The 8,408-nt window shown below is 37.7% G+C and overlaps 1 pseudogene; it reads right to left on the bottom strand.

The window, feature by feature from the left end:
- Positions 1–387: 387 nt before the first annotated feature.
- Positions 388–6,752, bottom strand: LOC104084571 (uncharacterized; annotated as a pseudogene).
- Between the last annotated feature and the right edge of the window lie 1,656 nt (positions 6,753–8,408).

The raw sequence follows: 8,408 nt of genomic DNA, 5'->3' as shown, positions 1-8,408 counted from the left end.
TTTTTGACTTAATTTCTATTTAATGATACTCACTTCTAATAACTAATAATATCAACTTTATTAATATTCCCTATTTGTATATCTAATTATTTATAAATAGGGAAGTAACTCAAAAGTCAATCACAAGGGTTTAAATCCGTAATAGAAGTATAATTTTTTTTTATGTACTTAGGGCAAGATTAAAAAAAAATATTAAATTCTATATTTAGCGTGTGTTAAACTTTTATAGATTTGAGGAGTGTTACAAATAGCATGCACTAGTCCTCCCCTTGCATGTAGCGCGTCAGTACGTTCATCAAGACAAACAAAAAAGGGATGAGTTACTAAATACAATATCATATGCATCATTAAGTTATTAATAAAATCTACTATAAGCTATTGCAAGTATTAAATCTTAATTTTTTTTCTTAAATAACAACACTGTATTTTGGGATTCAATATTTTTTGGGGGGGAGAGTCGGTCAATTTGACATCATGATTGAACTGAAAACCTTGACAATGTGACCACTTTTGCTTTCAAAACTATTAAAGAGTAAGAGACTGAATTCACAACACACACAAGGTGCAATACAAGTGAATCACTCTGCTGCATCAAGATTTGGTTAAACCAAAAGATGATATCATTTTGGATCTTCATCTGTTGCCTTTGAGCAAGATGCAATGCCAGTTTGCTGGTACGAGCCTTCCCAATTTTGTCCATCGTAACATTTGATCTCAACATGAGTTAGCGTACCATGATCAACACACCTTAATGTAACGGCTATGCCATCTGGATTCGATCGTGGAATGTAGAAAGAAGTTATGCCACAAACTTTGCAGAAGGTGTGCTTAGCAGTGTGAGTCCCAAATGTATAGGTTGTAATGAACTCCTTGGAGTCGCCAAGAAGTTCAAATCGCTCTGAGGGAACTATGAAGTGTGTGTTTCTTCTCATGGAACAGTCAGAGCAGTTACAATCCCAGGCAACAACGCTAGATGGCGCATAGACTCGCCATCTAACTCTTTTACAGTGGCATCCACCAGTATGTAGTACCAGCTCAGAATTCATCCCTCAGAATTGGCAATCTCCACACTGATACTGCATCACACAACACACATTAGTGCTTCATATTGAAGTGAAGATTAGCTGAAAACATACTGTTATTGTTCACACCAGATTGCTATCCGTCACGGAAACAGTTTATTTGTTTCAGTTCTAAGAACGTCAAATCTAGGGATTTATCATCTAGAGGGCAAAGATGAGGATAGGCTTAGGTGTAAGCTTGGCACGTATTGCCTCAACTAAAGCTGCTTGGATAACTCCTAGAATGAATTAGCATGTACAAATTGAAAATCAATATTTGCTGAAAATGTTTGTACAAGTATATTTTTATCTTCAAATCTTATAGTGACATGTTAAAGGGCAGCCCGATGCACTAAGCTCCCGCTATGCGCGGGGTCTAGGGAAGGGTCGGACCTCAAGAGTCTATTGTACGCAGTCTTACCCTACATTTCTGCAAGAGGATGTTTCTTACAGTAACATGTTGATGATGAAATTTGTAAAAATATTCATGTGTAATCGAAACACATGAGATAACACACGTATTATGATCAGAACAAAATAAGAATCTTAACATGAAACACCTAAAGCAGTAAACTGAATAGACATGCATGTACTCCTTTGCAGGTATATTACTGTGAATCATATCGGACCATCAGAAACGTCAGATAATACATCAGAAACACCATGGGAGGGATTTCCTATTTTGTTTAGGCCAGTTAGGATCACTGTTTATTGTATTCACTGATGCAACACACAGGTGGTGTTTAACTTGCACACTCTGCCTAAGTTGCTTCAACACGGCAGTTTAGGTGCCGCACCCGTGTCGACACGACACTAGTATGGGTGTGGGTATGGGATCCCGGATCCGTATCGGATCTGGTCAAACAATTTTGGGTACTTAGACCACGACGGACGGAAAAATTCGAGACGAGATATAATTTGATTCCCGAAAATCAGAACCAAAACTAGGGTAAATTTGAAGAAAATAAATCCTTTACTTATCTACAACTTGCGAATAAAAATGAAATCCACACCTAACAAGCTATATGTAAGTATTATAGATATTTTTATATTTTCTAAAATTTTTTGAATTATTTTAAGCCGGATACCCGCACCCGTGTCCGTACTAAGATCCGTATCTTAGAATCCGACCTCTAAATCCACACCCGTATCCGAGCAACTTAGCACTCTGCTAAAGATTGGCAGAAAGAACAGTACTAACAGAGTAAATCCAGAAGATAGTTCATCAGAGAAAAGCAATGACAATACAAGATCCATAACAAGCACATTTTCACTGTTTCACTTTTAAACCTTCTTAGGAAATGATCAAAAATTAAGTAGGCTCAGAATGTACCTTGGTATTTTTACAAGGAAATGGATTGATCATTGGAATATCAGATACACATTCAAATTATTCAAAGTTGTTATTCATGATCTTAAATATTTGTAACCTTCACGATAATATGATTAACTTACTTTATGTACTTTCAAATATGATCTCATTTCTAAGCTTACATCAATTGACTTGCGAAATACTCTTACGTACGAAAATATGGAGTGTAACAAACAGTTTGATCTCAACACGGATAAAATATGCCTAGTATGACTAATATGAGGTATGTTCATATTGATATCTACATGTCAAATATGCATGCCAACTGTAATGCAACAGAGTGATAAAGTCATATATTCATGCTCTCGGAGTATCCATCCTCACTCAGCACGCTCAATCACTCGGTACTCCCAATCACTCGGCACTCTAAATCACTCATCACTCTCACGAACTGATTGGCCAAGGCCTGAACATCTGATGCAAGCGGTCTCTCACCAATAGGAATGTATGCAAGGCTACCCATATTCACTACCTTTCTACTCAAAGCATCGACCACCATATTGGCCTTCCCGGGATGATACAAAATGGTAATATCATAGTCCTTTAGCAGCTCCAACCATCTAAGCTGCCTCAAATTTAAATCCTTTTGTTTGAACAAGTGTTGAAGACTCCGATGATCTGTAAATACCTCACAAGATACACCGTAGAGATAATACCTCCCAATCTTCAATGCATGAACGATGGTTGCCAACTCCAAATCATGAACAAGGTAGTTCTTCTCATGAGGCTTCAAATGGCGTGAATCATAAGCAATCACTCTACCCTCCTACATCAATACACACCCAATACAAATCCAATAAGCATCATAATACACTGTATAAGAACCCAACGCTGAAGACAAAACTAGAACTGGAGTTGTGGTCAAGGCAGTCTTGAGCTTGTGAAAGCTCTCTTCACACTCATCCAACCACCTGAATGGAGCACCCTTCTGGGTCAACCTAGTCAAAGGCACTGCAATAGACGAGAAACCCTCTACAAAGCGACGATAATATCCGACCAAGCCGAGAAAAATCTGAATCTCAGTAGTTGAAGACGGTTTGGGCCAACTCTAAACTGCCTCTATCTTCTTTGGATCCACCTTGAGCCCCTCACTGGACACTACGTGCCCCAAGAACGCCACCGAACTGAGCCAAAACTCACACTTGGAGAACTTGGCATAAAGTTTCTCCTCCCTCAACCTCTGTAGTACAATCATCAGATATTGTGCATACTCCTCCTGGCTACGTGAGTACACCAAAATATTATCAATAAATACTATGACAAACAAATCAAGATATGGATGGAATACACTGTTCATTAGATGCATGAATGTTGCTGGGGCGTTGGTCAGCCCAAAAGACATCACAAGAAACTCATAGTGACCATAGTGGGTCCTGAATGCCATTTTCAGAATATCCGAGTCTCGAATCTTCATTTGGTGATACACAGACCTCAAATCAATTTTGAGAGCACTCTAGCTCCCTGAAGCTGGTTGAATAACTCATCAATGTGCGGCAAAGGATACTTGTTCTTAATTGTAACTTTGTTCAACTCCCTATAGTCAATGCACATCTGCATAGTACCATCCTTCTTCTTCACCAAAAGAACCGGTGCACCCTAAGGCGACACACTAGGCCTAATGAACCCCTTATCAAGAGGCTCCTGAAGCTGCTATTTAAATTCCTTCAACTTTGTTGGTGCCATACGATACGAAGGAATAGAAATGGGATGAGTGTCCGACACAGGTCAATACCAAAATCAATGTCCCTATCGGGTGGCATGTCTGACAGGTCTGCTGGAAACACATCCGAAAAGTCCAGCACTATTGGAACATAATCAATAGTAGGAGTATCGGTACCATCATCCTTCACAAAAGCTAAATATGACCAACACCCCTTCCCAACCATCCGTTGGGCCTTCAAATATGAAATCACCCTACTGGAACATAGTTCAGAGAACCTCTCCACTCGATCCTAGGTAACCCCAGCATCGCCAACGTCACGGTCTTAGCGTGACAATCCAGAATAGCATGACATGGGGACAACCAATCCATACCCAGAATCATATTAAAACCAACTATACTAACCAATAAGAGATCAACTCTAGTCTCCAATCCCTCGATAGTCACCACAAACGACCGATAGATAAGGTTCACAATAATAGAATCGCCCACCAACGTAGATACATGAACATGCGAAACTAATGACTCACGGGGCATATCCAAATATCGAGCAAAATATGATGATACATACGAATAAGTAGAACCAGGGTCAAACAATATGGAAGCATCCCTGTGGCATATTGAGACAATACTGTGATCACTACGTTTGGAGCGACGATCTCTGCCCTGGCAGGGAAAGCATAGCATCGAGCCTGACCGCCACCTGATCGCCCCCCTCTAGGGCGACCTCTAGCTGCCTGAGCCCCACCCTGAACTCGCTGAGCGGGTGGTGAAGTAACTGGTGTGAAAGTCATAACCTGACCCCTCTGCTGAACTGGACCTCCAAAACGACGGGGACACTGTCTCCACACATGTCCAAACTCCCCGCACTCGAAGCAACTCCCCGATGTTGGTGGAGACTGAACCGAACCTCAAGAACTAGAATAACTACTAGAAGAACCTGGCACAGATGAATCCTGAACTGATGGAGCACGAGATGAACTCTAAGCTGGGAGGGCACTGAGAGATGACTGACCCGGATGAGCACTGTAAGAACCATGGATAACTGATGCACCAAGATGAACTGGACGAGCCATCTGAGCGGGCCTATAAGTACGACCCCAATCCCAAACTAGTACTTAACAAAGAACAAGTCTTTCCTATACTCTCTCATGTCTGTATTTCATATTCAATCATTCAGATAGCTTTGATAAACCAGTTGTCACACGTAGAAGAGCCATCTAACAAAGCTAAAACTCGGATTCTTTATTTTGTGTTGCAGAAATACCAAACATTTTCACTCTGTGAAATTACTGTTGCTAAATGGAGTTCACTCATGAATGATTCACAGAAGACTGTAAATACACATATGTTTTAGGCACTGCTACTTAATTTATTTTTCAAGCTTATATTTTATTGGAATCGTTTGCTGTCAGTCTTTGTATACAATTTAGCATGGTACGGAAATTCAATATATATATCATTGGCATACATCTTCTTAGTTCAAACAAAAATATACAACAACAACAACAACACCCAGTATAACCCCATAAGTGGGGTCTGGGACGGGTAGTATTACGCAGACCTTACCCCTACCTTATAAAGATAGAGAGGATGTTTCTGATATACTCTCGGCTCAAAGAATAATGAAAATAAAGCAGCCAAGCAACAAACAATATAAGTAACAACAATGTAATATGGTACGGACGCAAATGACACAACATGTAATAATAAAGAACCATGAATAAGAAAACAAGAATAGCACTAGTACTATTGGTAAGCCTAGGAGAAACGCACTGCTGCCTGTAAAGTCCAAAACTTTTTCCCAAGTTCAATTTGATTAGTTGCCTGTAAGCCTGGAGCAGAAGTACAACCTGCGCAACTATTCAAGGAAAAGAATCAGCTTGGAGAGGCTAATCACATCTTTCAATGGGATCCAAAATGCAACCACTTTAATCGATATGGTATTCAACACAAATTTTCAAAACAAAAATACTAAGGTAATATTAATAACGTTGGTCTCAATATCATATTAACTAAGTAACTCACTAGAGATAAAACTGGGACTGACCTTCAACAAATTACAAGCGCCTCTTTAAGAAAGTAGAAACCTGAGATTGTGAGAGCAAACAGAATATTACAGAACAAGATTACTTTTTTTAGATTCTTCAAGTCTCAGAACTCATAAGAAAGCAAAGGCAGTTGAATCAAGAACTCATGTCCAACTCGTATTCAACCAAAAAAAGAAAAACATTAAACACTTACTGGTACTTATTTTCTGCCTAAACTTTGGTGTTTAAGTTGAAAGGACAGTCTAGAACAGTGTGAGTTGTGCTCAAGCTGGTCAAACTCTAAATTTATAGAAGAGGAAAAACTCAAACAGAGATACATTTGATTAGTCTAGGTTTTACCTTCTGATGAGTCAAACCCAGTACCAATAAAGACTGAACCATCTCAATTTCAGTTTTGGCGGTTCAATTTTCTGGAACAAGTGACAAAATATCTTTAAAAATAATCCTGAGAGTGGCTATCTGTGCACTTGTATGAACTGGTATGCCATTTTCTTGGCTCAAGCTAAGACACCAAAACTGAAAACGTCACTCGAAGTCTCAATCTTTAAAGTCTGACAAATATGATTTCTTATCATGAGGGGTCGCTGGCTCTCTTTATCTTGGTGAAAATATCAATGCTATAGCCAGTTTTGGAACTGACAAGAGAAAAATAACAACCTTTTTGTAAAATCATTTAAAAATAACTATTATTTTACTAAAATACATAAAGTTCTACGAACAACATATAATGTTATAATTTCAGTACATGAAAAGTTACAATATGTTATAACTCGATTATGGAGTACTGCATATTATGTTGGAACTCCAGTACATTATACTGAAATCTTGTATGTAAGAAAAATCGAACTCCAGCATATTATGCCAGAATATTTCCGGATCGTTAGAGGGTGTTTTGTTCAAATTTTATTTTATATAAAAAAATAGCTATTTTCATACCGTTAATTAAAATTGTGGCTATTTTTCAATTACTAGTTGTAAATCTGGCTATTTTTTATTTTTTTTCTCCCCCTTATCTTGCGATTTGGACCTTATTGTCGTTACTGATCAGCTCATAAAGGGACAGCCCAATGATTGGAGGCTTAAAGTTTTGACCCAATTATGAATTTTTCTAGAAATATTTTGGTAAATAGCCATTTTTCAGACCGTTAATTGAAATCCAGCCATTTTTTCAAACTATTCAGCATTTAGCCATTTTTTTACACAAAAATAAAATTTGAACAAAACTATCTTTAGCTAAAAACATTGATTAACTCCAAGGAGATAAATTATTGTTCTTTTCCTTTAACATGCATGGAGTTTTTGAGCGCCAACATATTGTGCTGATTATGTTGGAGTTTCACTTATAAAAGTTTTCAACTAAAGTGCGATAGTGCTGGAATTTTTCGTATTTTAGCTAGAAGTATGTTAGTCCAAAAATCATTTTCGTATTAGAAAGCAACTATATCTTGATTATATTTCAAATAGTGGTTAAATATTAACAAGCGCTCAAAAATTGGTCATCCCGTGCCATTTTTATTGTTTCTCATTTCTTTTTGGGAAGAGCCTCTTTAAGCATGCTTCTACCAGTAGGACCTTAAACTTCTTTTGAAAGCCCAACAAAAAGTAAAATGCACAAGCCCACAAAGCTATTGAGTTTGGATGACAATTTTTAAGAAGGGAAAAAATGAGGGGAAGTACATTAATAGTCATTTTTAGGACTGTTATTTAGGGATTAGCTAGCTAGTGTTTATTTTGTCCTGAAAATTTAAATTAAAAATCTTAACTTCAGGTCTTTGTGCCTTGAAAAATTAAACTGGAAGACTGAAATTCAGTACATACTGGCTTGTTTCTAAATAGCAGCCATCTACGCAAAAAACAGAAATTTTCAAGTTGAGAAAAGCTTTTGAGCTATTTTTATTTCAAAATCTTAACTTATAAGTTGTTCCAAGAAGGGGGGGTCAAAATAATGTTGCCAAATTTGCAAAAGGGGATTTCTCATTAATTGTTTTGGCTGTTGGATGACTGACCTGATACTTGAAGTGGTAGACACGTCGGTTATATGTAAGGGAAGACTTGACTCTAAGCTTTTTTAAGAAAAATAAAGAGGGGGTAGGGTGGGGGGCGGCGGCTCATTAGATGAGTTTTTGTAATTTGAGATCAATGAATTATTCAATTCCATAAGCACTTAATAAACTCAAAGTAGAATTGTTCTTCTGTTTCTTTTTCAGGTTCAATTACTTTTTTTTTTCTTTTTGATAAAGTTTAAATCAGTAGTATGAAATTTT

This window comes from Nicotiana tomentosiformis, chromosome 5 (assembly GCF_000390325.3).
Source record: "Nicotiana tomentosiformis chromosome 5, ASM39032v3, whole genome shotgun sequence".
In the NCBI taxonomy this organism is placed as follows: Eukaryota; Viridiplantae; Streptophyta; class Magnoliopsida; order Solanales; family Solanaceae; genus Nicotiana; species Nicotiana tomentosiformis.
This window is presented reverse-complemented; position numbering and strand designations above follow the sequence as displayed.